This window comes from Zingiber officinale, chromosome 3B (assembly GCF_018446385.1).
Source record: "Zingiber officinale cultivar Zhangliang chromosome 3B, Zo_v1.1, whole genome shotgun sequence".
Taxonomy (NCBI): domain Eukaryota; kingdom Viridiplantae; phylum Streptophyta; class Magnoliopsida; order Zingiberales; family Zingiberaceae; genus Zingiber; species Zingiber officinale.
Genome location: NC_055991.1, coordinates 128,943,775 through 128,956,843, shown reverse-complemented (window position 1 = coordinate 128,956,843; position 13,069 = coordinate 128,943,775).

Here is a 13,069-nt window from a genome sequence, read left to right as displayed (position 1 = left end):
TTAAAAATTATTTTAAAAACTTTTGAAACTTATTTTAAAAATTTTAAAAATTACTTTAAAAACTTTTAAAACTCATTTTAAAAATTCCTTTAAAAATTATTATTAAATCATTTTAAAAATTCTTTTAAAAACTTTTAAAAATCATTTTAAAAATTCTTTTATAAAACTATTAAAAATTATTTAAAATCATTTTAAAATTCGTTAAAAAAACATTCTTTAAAAAAAATATTTTAAAATTTTCTTTTATAAATTCTTTTAATCATCGTTTTAAAGTCATGTTAAAACTAAGACACTTAAGTTAATTAAAACTTTAAAACTTAAATTTAAAACTACTTAAATTATTACTTAGAATTAAAACTTTCATTGATTTAGGGTAATAGGAGTGGGGAATGGGAATGAGAATCATTGATTCCCATTGTTAATGTTTGGATTATAGGAATAGGAATACAAATAAGGGAATGAATCCTTGAAATTGGGTAATGACTCATTCCCATGTACCTCCCCTTCAATGAGCCATTACCCTATTTTCATCAATCAAAATATTCCCTTATTCCAAAAATACCCTTGACTTAAAACTAAAATTTTCTCCATTAATATCAAATATCAAAATATATTTATTTATTATTTCTTTCATATCACTTATCTCTCCTTATTCTCTCTCATTATATTTTCTCTCTCATCATAGTTTCTCTCTCATCATTTTATCACACACTTTCTCTCTCCTTAATCTCTTCTATCACACTCTCTTTCCTCTTTTTTCTCATCACACTTTCTCTCTCATCATACTTTCTCTCTCCTCAATCTCTTCCATCGCACTCTCTTCCTTCTTTTGTTCCTCATCACACTTTCTCTCTCATCACACTTTCTCTCTCCTAAATCTCTCCCATCACACTCTCTTTTATCTTTTTTCTCATCACATTTCTCTCTCCTCAATCTCTCTTATCACACTTCCTCCTTTTTTCCTCATCACACTTTCTCTCTCATCACACTTTCTCTCTCATCATACTTTCTCTCTCCTCAATCTCTCTTATCACATTTACTCCTTTTTCCTCAACACACTTTCTCTCTCATCATACTTTCTCTCTCCTCAATCTCTCCCATCATATTCACTGTTCTTTTTTCTCTCACCATACTTTCTCTCTCATCACACTCTCTCTCCTCATTTTTTCCTCACTATATTTTCACTCTCTTCATCCTCTCCTATCATACTTTCTCTCACATCATATTTTCTCTCATCATGCTCTCTCCAATCACACTCTCTTTTTTCATTTTCTCTCATCACACTTTCTCTCTCTTCATTCTTTCTTATCACACTTTCTCTCTCATAATTCTCTTTCATCATATTTTTCTCTCACATTCATCTTTCTCTCACATCTAATTTTTTCTCTTATTTTCCTTTAAGGGTAAAAAAGGAAACTTTGATTTATTCTGATAGAAGATATACAACTAACCAAACATTGCTTTTAAGAGTGATATCCATGCTCATACCCATTCTCATTCCACAATACAATGATTCCCATTCCGATTCCTATTCCTAGGAAAGAACCAAACGCCCCCTAAATTCATACCTAAGATAAAACTTAAAACTTAAAATTTTGACTTTAAATTTAATCAAATAATTGTTTAAGTCTAACCTTATTTGAGAACTAAGGTTGATTTGATTAGAACCTAGATTTAACCTGATTAAAAATATTAAAATTATTCTAAATCATTTTTAATCAACCTTTAAAATATTAATTTAATTAAAACATAATTTTTGACTTAAATTAAACCTTAGTTAATTTTGTTTAATACTTTAATAAATTGTACTTTAAATTACTACTAACTTTAAACTAAGTTAATCCAACCTAAAAGAAAGTAAATGAAAAAGTCAAATTATAACTAATACTTTTATTAACCAATTCAATTAATTAATACAAAGGTTAAATCATTTTAAATAAGTATTAAATTATTAAATCAAGTAAAAATTAATCAATAAATTATTGATAATGGTTAACTGTTATTTACTTAATAAAATCATATCTTATTTAACCTTAAACTAAAGCTTAAAAGCCTGAATCTAAAATTAATTATTAATCAAACTCAAATAAACCATTATACCAAGGATACAGAGATAATAATATAAGTGTTACTAAATTTGACAAATGTGATAGGGCTTTGAAATTTAACACACCCAAACCTTAGCATTATATCAAGGGGGAGTAATAAAATAAGGAGGATTAATAAATTAAGGAAAAGTAATAAGTTAAAGATATATCAAATTCAGGGGGAGATTTATTTTTTTAATTATCTCCTTAAGTTTTTTTAAAATTTTCTCTTTAAATCTCTTTAGAAAATTCTACCTCAATTTATTTAAAAAATAATAATAACAAAAAAATCTTATCTTAAATATTCTCAGCAAATATTTTCAACAGCTATTTTGAATATCAGGTTTAGGGGGAGGAGTAAATCAACTTACTTTCACACTTAGCACCAAAATTATTTTCTCTTTGAGTACCTAATATATCCACTTTTGAAAACTAGCTTCTATAAAACTAAGCTTTTAAATTGAATTTTATAAACTAAGGGTTTAGTTTTCAAAAGTAGATTTTCAAACTTAATTTTGAAAACTCATGTTTGTAAAGAATTCCAAGTTGAAACTTATTTTGAAAATTCAATTTCTTGAAACTTGGATACTTATGTTTGAAAATTAGCTTTTAAAAACTTTCTCTTTGAGTTTGTAAATTCATTTAATTTTGCAAAAATTACCCTTAAAAACTTACTCAAAATATACTAAGTTATGTTGCTAAATTAGTTATTTTTCAAAACTTAGTTATTTTACAAAAGTTAAGAAATAAAAGATAAAATACTATGTGCTAAAATTTAAACTCCCCCAAGTTAGCTTGACATCATTTCTTTAAATTTTGTTTACTTTGTTTGTTCTCAGTATTATTGATTATGTCCTTATTTGATGAATGCCAAAGGGGGAGGGATAGGTGGTTAAGTTAGAACAACTAAATGTAAATTTGAAAAACTAACTTAAACCTCAAAAATTATGCTTGATTTTTTTTTGCATATATTTTCACTAACTTAACCAGGTTGTCATTCCATCAAAAAGGGGGAGATTGTTGGTGTTGTTAGCACTGACGGTCTAACTCAGGTTTTAATGAATGACAAATCAGGTTAAGTTAGGTTTGTCGTGATCTAATACTCTGACCTAGTGTGCAGACGAAGTCCAGACAGGTCGACGGGCTGACCGGATGTCTGGCACGAAGTCCAAGCGGATTGACGGGCTGACCGGACGCTTGGCGAGAAGTCCAGCTAGGTCGACGGTGTGACCGGATAGCTGGCGAGAAGTCCAAGCGGGTCGACAGGCTGACCGGACGCTTGGCGAGAAGTCCAGACGGGTCGAAGGGCTGACCGGACGTCTGGCAGGTGAGTAAAGGTAAGTTACTGGAAGGGAGTGAATGTGAGGACGCGTTCCAGGGAAGGGAATATTAGGCGTTGATCCGGCTTAGATCCATTTAAGATATCTAAGTCGAGATCGTGACTAGATTACGGTCTCGGAAAGACGGAATCTAAGTCATACTCTTCTTTGATCAAACTATAAACTTTGCTAACATCTTATTTTGTAGGATATATATATTGTTTGTTTCGGACTAACTCTTTCTTGCAGATAAAGGAGTTTATGGAGAAAAAGTAATCTGGGCGCCCGGAAGGGATCCGGGCGCTCGGGAGATAATTTTATCCTGATCGTGTTGTCACCACGTGGAGCTCGCTGGTCAGACTTGCCACGTCTCACCAGGGCGCCTCGAAGGGATCCGGGGCACCCCGAGCCTCATATAAAAGGAGGGTCAGGGCTGGAGATTTGAACAACAACTAACTGGAAGATCTCCTACTGCTTGTTCTGCTGCTCTGCGCTCCTGCGACGCTAACGAAGTTCCGACAACACACTTCTTCTTTTCGATTCATTTCCTTGTCGGTATTTCTTTTATTTTCATTAGCAGTTTCTGTACTTAGTTTGTAATAAATTTTGAATTGTTAGTGATTGCCCACCAAAAGCACTCAAAGAGTGCGGGCCTTGGAGTAGGAGTCGACACAGGCTCCGAGCCAAGTAAAATTGGTTTGTGTTAGCATTGCTTAATTTTTTCCGCTGCATTTAACTCTCTTTTCGAACGAATTTTTTATAATCGATATTCACCCCCCCCCCCCTATCGAACGTCTACGATCCAACATGATCCACAGTCATATGTTTGGAGCAACCACTGTCCAAGGTCCACTTGATTTCCTACAACATGTAGGAATTAAGATGAGTTTGTGTTTGAATTTAATTTTACTTGAAATGATTTAAGTTGAATTAATTTTCAAAATAATTTTTAAGTTAAATTAATTTTTTAGTTAAAATAATTTTTAAGTTAAATTAATTTTTTAGTTAAAATAATTTTTAATTTAGATTAATTTTTAAAATGTTTTTTTAAGTTAAATTAGTTTTTTTAAAATAATTTGAAATTGAATTTTAAATTTAATTTGATTTGGTTTAATTTAATTTAATTAGATTTAAGTTAATTTTAATTAGATTTGATTTAATTTTAATTAGATTTAAGTTAATTTTAGTTAAATTTAATTATATTTAATTTAATTTTAATTAGATTTAATTTAATTAAATTTGATTTAATTCTATTTGGTTCGATTCGATTCGATTTGGTTCAATTCGATTCGATTCGATTTAGTTTGATTTGAAGTCCCTAGTCATCTCACCCGATCTATGTTTTCAATTAGAGAAACCTATAATTTTTGTGAGATGAAGTTAAGTTCAATTTTAGGATTTGGTTTAACTTTGTGTTAGATTCAGGTTTAACTTTGAGCTCAACAAATAGGCATGCTCTGGATAAACTTCTGGGCTATAGTGAGTCACTTGGACATCATTAGAGTAACCATGCCTTCGAGATTTTCTAAATAGTCCTATCCACTAAACTCGGTACAAAACCTTGGTCTAACTAATTAGGATCCGTAAGAGGTAGTTTCGGTTAGTTCCACTAAGTTAAATGCACAAGGTCAAAGCCATATCTTCCTAGGCATGCATAGACAAAGTTTCCCTAATGTACTATCATCTAAAACTTCATTAGTACCGTAAGTCAAGTTAAACTGGTGTCCCTTTTTAAACTACTCCTAATTATCCTGTCGGGTAGGTTAGTTTTTGGTTACCCTATCGGGTAGGTTAGTTTTGGAGGTACCAGCTATTCTGGAGCCTCCCCCTGAATTATTGATCCGATTTAGGTTTTAGTTTTGGGTTTATGTCGATTATTTTTATAATTATATTTAACTTAATGATAATCTGGGTAGGTTTTAAAATGGTTTGATTTTGATTTAGTTGGTCTAGGTTTGTGTTTTGGCTTTTGATTTGGTTTATTTGATTTTACATAATATATTTTATCTTTGGGTATATAATATTGGTTAATTCCTACTTGCTTGGTTAAGCACGCTTTCGGAATCCAAGCTTTAGTTTGTTGTTTATGTTGAGTTATTAGTGATATAAACAATTTATTTGAACTTGACTTGTAGCCAAATCCAGATTTATTGTAAACACCTTTTTGACTATTTAATATAAGATCTAAATTTTTAGATTTAGATGTAAATTTCTCTAAAAGCCCTTTTAATTTATTAATTTCATATTTTAGTGTTGAATTTTCCTCCTCAAGTGTTAAGGCTTGAGTTGGATTAAAATTTGTGATTTGTTCCTTGAGGTTTTGGTTTTTCCTCAAGGAGCATTTTATTTTCATTTTCAATTGCAGTTAATTTTCTATCTAAACATGCAATTACTTTAAAAAAATTCTTATTTAAACTAAGGTATACCTCTTCGAGACCTTCGGAAACGAGTACTGACTCATGGCTCGATTCGGATTCGGACTCGTCTTTCGATTCGTCCTCTGATTCACGGGCCATTAGCAAGAAGTGGCTTTGGTGCTTCTGATCTTCGGCCTCTGATTCTTCTGAAGACGAGTTGTCCCATGTTGTTTTGAGAGTCTTCTTCTTGGTCGTCTTCGACTTGTCGCTCTCCAATTTCGGGCACTCGTTCTTGTAGTGACCTTTCTTGTTGCACCCGAAGCAAGTCACATTTCTTGGTTCAGTAGTGGAGTTGATCTTCTGTAGGTCTTTTCTGATGAAGTTCTTCTTTCTCCTAGTGAACATCTTCCTTACCAAGTTCACCAGGTACTCTTCATCTTCTGAATCTTGGTCAGACTCATCTTCAGGTTCAGGCTTGGTCTTTGTCTTTTCCTTGGAGGAACCTGCAAACAAAGCGATACCTTTCTCGGTCCTGGCGTTAGTCTACTCGTGCAACTCAAGTTCACAAAACAACTCATCTAATTTCAACTTAGAAAGATTCTTCAAAATCTTATAGGCATCCACGATGGATGCCCATAATGCATTTCGAGAAAACACATTTCGAGCGTACCTGATTAAGTCGCGATTCTCCATTTGGTGGCCTATCGCGTGAAGTCTGTTGAGGATGTCTTTGATCCTCGCATAGAGCTGACTTGTTGTTTCTCCTTCCTGCATTTTAATATTAAATAGTTTATTTAAAAGAAGGTCACGCTTAGTTACCTTGGCGTCGCTCGTTCCTTCGTGTAGTTCGACCAGCTTGTCCCATAATTCCTTCGCATTTTGGTGTGGACCCACTTGGTTCAGCTCTTCCCTCGTCAGCCCGTATTGTAGTGTGTTGAGGGCTTTGAAGTCTGTCGAGGCTTTCTTTTTCATGTCCGGAGTCCACTGATCTAGGTCCAGTGGATTTCCGAAGTTGTTGACCGACGTCTTGTAGCCTCTGGTGACGCTAAACTACTGGTCGAAGTCGGTCTTCAGATAGACCTCTATTCGCTTCTTCCAGCAGGGAATGTCGTCACCATTGAATAGAGGGGGGTGAATAGTGCTATATCCTTCGTTCAGGGCCATAGATCTTGCACACAAGAAAACGAGGAGAGAAATCCCAAGACTTGGTCTTGGATTAGTAGTATGAGATTAAATTAAAAAGAATCTAAAACTGAATTGGTGTTGCACCAGTTCAGCTTAATTGATACAAAAAAAACTTCCAAAAAAGGTAATGATACCAGTTTGAATTATAACGTAAAACTTAAAGCCGAAAAAAAACTGAAAAAGAATTTCATCCCCTTTGTCTGACTGGTGGTTGCACCAAGTCAGAGCGGTACCTGCTATGATACCACTTGTTGGATCATGGAAGCGCTAGAGGGGGGTGAATAGTGATCGAAAAATTATTGTATCGAATTAGAGTAAGCACAGCGGAAGAATAAAAGCAAAGCAATGCTAACATAAACCAATTTACTTGGTTCGGAGCCTTGGTCGCCTCCTACTCCAAGGACCCCACTTGTCGAGTGCTTTCGTTGGGCAATCACTAATAGTTCACAAAATCATATTACAATATTGAGTACAAGAACTATTAAGAAAAATACCGACAATAATGAAAGAAAGAAAACTTTAGCAGGTTGTCGGAGAAGCAACGTCGCAGGAGCACAACACAATAGAGCAGTCATTGGAAGACATTGTTGTTCGTTGCTCCAGGGCTCACCCTCCTTATATAGGAAGCTCCGGGCACCTGGATTGTGACGTAGCCCAGCCAACCAGTGAGCTCCACATGTGACGATTGCGATGGGATAAGATTTGCACTCCGGGCGCCCGGACCCCTTCTGGGCGCCCGGACCCCTTCTGGGCGCCCGGACCCCCATTTTCTGGCAATTAACTTCCTGCAAGAAAACGTTAGTCCGAGGCAAATGCAAATTATACTATCCTGCAAAATAAAGTGCTAGCACAGTTATAGTAAAAGAATAATAATTAGATTCTGTCTCACCGAGACCGGAATCTAGTCAAGATCTCAACTTAGATTTCTGAAATGGTTCTAAGTTGGATCGGCGCCTAAGTTCCCTAACCAGGAACGCGTCCTCACCAAGTCACTCTCCTCCAATGACTTATCTTAACTTACTTGCTAGACGTCCGGTCAGCCCGTCCACCCGTCTGGACTTCGTGCCAACTATCAGGTCAGCCTGTCGACCTAGCTGGACTTCGTGCCAGACATCCGATCAACCCGTCGACCAGTCTGGACTTCGTGCCAGCTATCAGTTCAGCCCGTCGACCTAGCTGGGCTTCGTGCCAGCTATCTGGTAGGTCTGTCGACCTAGCTGGACTTCGTGCCAGCTATCCGGTCGGCCCGTCGACCTAGCTGGGCTTCGTGCCAGCTATCTGGTCGGTCTGTCGACCTAGCTGGGCTTCTCCTACACACTTCGTCAAAGTGTTAGATCACTATGAAACTAACTCAACCTACTTTGTCATTCATCAAAACCTTAGTTAGACCGTCAGTGCTAACCACACCAACACTAGACTCCCGAGTCGTCCGACCGGGTTATAAGCGAGCATTCTCTCGCGCCTTTAAATTTATTTAGCCCTTGGGTTTTAGACCAAGCCTATCCCAGACTTCCAAGTCGTCCGACCGGGTTATAAGAAAGCATGCTCTCGTACATTTAAATCTATTTATCCCCTGGGTTTTAGAGTAGGCATGTCCCAGACTAGGGGTGTAAATGAGCCAAGCCGCTCGTGAGCTATTCGAAGCTCGATTCGATAAAAGCCCGTTTGAGCTCGTTTAATGAGGCTCGTTAAGATAAACAAACCAAGCTCAAACTTCACAATATTCGGCTCGTTAACTCGTGAACATGTTCGTTAAGCTCATGAATAAACTTTTAAATAAAAAAAATAATGATTTTGATATTGAATTTATAGATTTTACACTCTACTTATGAAAAACATAGACAAATATATTAAATTTATTTATTAGAATAAAATTATAAATTTTAACAAGAATATTATAATTTTTTAAAAAATATATAATTTAGTTTTTAATGAATATTTAAATTTATAATTTATATTTATTAAGCTCGTTTAGGCTCGATAAAAACTTGAATAAACTCGTGAGCCATGAATATATTCGTTAAATAAAGCTCGAGTTCGGCTCGATTATAAACGAGCAAAACTTAAACATCCAAGAGTTCGGCTCGGCTCGACTCGATTACACCCTTATCCCAGACTCCCGAGCACTCTCTCACCGAGAGCGGACACATCGACAAACCGACATCAACTACAGATCCGAGAGAGTGACGAAGGGCATTGTCACTGGATGCTTCTATATTATATATATATATATATATATATATATATGTTCTCCCTGTGTACACTATCGATCCAAATAACCAATAATTAAAGAGTCAATCTTGAAGATATATGTAATTATTTTTCACATCAATTCAATATATTTTTTCCACTTAATACTATCAAAAAAAAATATCAAAAATATAAAGATATAGTTATCTTTTATAAAGCCTTCACATTTGACTTTGGTCAAAAGGATTAAGTGTTATTTTTAAAATACAGGAAACAAAATACTGCTTGATAAAAAAATAAAGGGAGGTTAAAAGTATTTTTCCCTAGCCCAAACTATTCAAAATCTAATCCATTAGCCTTTGTGTCAGGGTGTAGCAGTCATGGGGAAGCATATAGCACTATAAAAAAATTCATTATTTAAGGACGAATTTTGTAACAAGTTTTAAAATAAAAAAAAATTATTGCAAAATGGATTTGCAATGAAATTTAAAAAAAAAAATCGTTAAAGGGTGAAAATTTTAAAATTATTGTAAATTTTAAATATAATATTCATTGTTGATTTTGTGACGAGCCTGACCCTATTTGATTTTTAAACTTGAATTATCTTGGACAATTTGAGCATTGTGAAATTTATGTTGCCACTGCATGCTACATTTCTCATCTTACAAAATTGCTGGATAGGTAACACTAATTTGTATCGATCGGTTCCATTTTATGAAAAAAAATTATCTATTATCATACCAAATGATCCAAAAGTTCAACTTTCTATATTTGTGTGTCTTATTTAAAGGAAAATTTTTTATAAATACATTATAGATAGATTATACTATGAATGTTCAGGTAATAATTTAACGTCCTTCTGTTATAGCATATTCCTTAGAACTATATTTCTCAAAGATAAATACATTTGTAGAAATTTTTGATAAGATTTAAAACAAAATTATAATTAAGCGCAGACCCTCCGTAGCCCGAGAGTTATATTTCTCAACTGAAGTTACACTCTTAGAAAAATTTGATAAGATTTAAAATAAAATTATAATTAAGTGCAGACCCTTTACCATTATGCTCACTGATCCGGCGATAAGAATAGGGGACCCCCTGTTCAGGGGAGTCAACGCCACGTGGAAGTCAAAGGGCCAGGCGGCCGGTAGGAGAAGGATGAACCGACCGGACACCCGAGAAAATGTTGTATCAATGGGCCGACCGGAGAAGGGTTGGCCGACCGACCGGCCGGCCGACCGGTGTCCAACTGATGGCAAAGGGCGCCCCAGCGGGAGTCGGAGTTCCGGCGCTCGTTGAACAGGATCATAGGGCCGAGCGGATGGCACGCTCGACCGAAGACATAAGGCAGCATACTGTTAACAGCCTCCACTGAGCACATTATCGAGAATCTCCCAAGTAGATCACTATATAAGACCGGCCGGACGTAAGGCGAGTGCTGGTCGGCCGGACGTAAGGCGAGTGCTGGTCGACCGGACGTAAGGCGAGTGCTGGCTGGTCGGACGACCAGCGGGGAGTAAGGAGAAAAGGACAAGGGACATCTTCTGACAGCGGGCATGCTCTATAATCCGGCCATACTTCAAATCTTACAACAAGGGGTTCTGTTGTCCTATCGAAGACATGCTTGGACTGTAGCAGTATGGTGTCAGGTAAGCCTTCTGACAAACCCTTACTGAGGTATGGGCTGGGGACACGTATTCACCTCAGTATGTGTGCATGAGCTCCTTCCCAGCTCTATATAAGGAGCCTCGCACTTCACCAGAGGTACGCGATATCATATACTCGAGGCCATTTGCTTGTTCGCTTACCTGACTTGAGCGTCGGAGGGTCGTCGCCGGGAACCCCTTCCCGGCCCGACTTCTGTGCAGGTTCACCGGAGGTCCGTGCGGACAGTCAGGAGATCTATGTCAGCCGCTTAGAGAGCGTCACGTGCCCAGCGTCCGTTGATTCAGCTTTCGGACAGGATCAATTTGGCGCCGTCTGTGGGAACGCACCTGCATCCGACCGGAAGCAATGGACGAAGCTAGACGATCGCACTCAGTGATGCTATCCACAGAGGAGCTCGATGCTCTAATCGAGGCAAGAGCAACTAAGCTCGTGGAGCAACAGAAACAGAAGGCGCAAGCCGAGCGTTCCGAGCAATAAGCGACGTCAACGTCAAGAGGTCAAGCGACATCAGAGTTCCGACCGGAGAATATCTCAACATGGGGCCGAGATAAAGATCCGGTCCGCATTCAAGGGGAAAGAGGATGACCGAGCGAACCACTTCCAGCCGTACCGAGCTGGGTGAAAGGTGCACCGATGTAATTCATTTTATGTATGTCTTGGTCGCCTGTGTCCTTTTAATGCAGGAGGCAAAGTGATAAAACGCATTTTGGAATTATTGGCCGAACGGCCGACTACACGAAGACCACGTGCCGCTCGGATCGTGTTGAAATTAGCCTTGAAGGCCGTCGAGCTTCGACGTTAAAAATCGAGAGTCGAGCCGGCGACTATAAACCCTCCGAGCGGAAGACCGTCGAGCTCTGACGTTAAAAATTGAGAGTCGAGCCGGCAACTATAAACCCTCTGAGCGGAAGACCGTCGAGCTCCGACGTTAAAAATCGAGAGTCGCGCCGGCGACTATAAACCCTCCGGCTGGAAGACCGTCGAGCTCCGACGTTAAATATCGAGAGACGAGCCGGCGTCTATAAACCCTCCGAGCGGAAAATCGTCGAGCTCCGACGTTAAAAATCGAGAGACGAGCCGGCGTCTATAAACCCTCCGAGCGGAAGACCGCGAGCTCCGACGTTAAAAATCGAGAGACGAGCCGACATCTATAAACCCTCCGAGCGGAAGACCGTCGAGCTCTGACGTTAAAAGTCGAGAGACTAGCTGGCGTCTATAAACCCTCCGAGCGGAAGACCGTCGAGCTCCGACGTTAAAAATCGAGAGACGAGCCGGCGTCTATAAACCCTCCGAGCGGAAGACCGTGAGCTCCGACGTTAAAAATTGAGAGACGAGCCGGCATCTATAAACCCTCCGATTGGAAGACCGTCGAGCTCTGACGTTAAAAATCGAGAGACGAGCCGGCGTCTATAAACCCTCCGAGCGGAAGGCCGTCGAGCTCCGACGTTAAAAATCGAGAGACGAGCCGGCGTCTATAAACCTTCCGAGCGGAAGACCCTCGAGCTCCGACATTAAAAATCGAGAGATGAGCCGGCGTCTATAAACCCTCCGAGCGGAAGACCGTCGAGCTCCGACGTTAAAAATCGAGAGACGAGCCGGCGTCTATAAACCCTCAGAGCGGAAGGTCGTCGAGCTCCGACGTTAAAAATCGAGAGACGAGTCGGCGTCTATAAACCCTCCGAGCGGAAGACCGTCGAGCTCCGACGTTAAAAATCGAGAGATGAGCCGACGTCTATAAACCCTCCGAGCGGAAGACCGTCGAGCTTTGACGTTAAAAATCGAGAGACGAGCCGGCGTCTATAAACTCTCCGAGCGGAAGACCGTCGAGCTCCGACGTTAAAAATCGAGAGACGAGCCGGCGTCTATAAACCCTCCGAGCGGAAGACCGTCGAGCTCCGACGTTAAAAATCGAGACACGAGCCGGCGTCTATAAACCCTCCGAGCGGAAGGTATTCGCCATCGATAAGCGTTTGACCACCTCTACGTTCTGCTCGGCACAGTACCCAAAGGTACTTATCAACACCTGGTCAATAGCCTCTTCTGTCAAAGCAGGATATATTTAGCCGAGCGGGAAAATTACGCAAAATACTTCGTAAAAATCCCTCTGGGGCACGAGATGTGATAATAGGCGAGCGGACAACACTCACATTGACCAGCAAAAGGACAAAGCAAACGAAAGGAAAACGTTGCATTAAAAATAAAACTTTAGGTCGAGCGACCTAATTACAAAAAAGATCATTTTCTGACCGAGCGGCCGAATTAC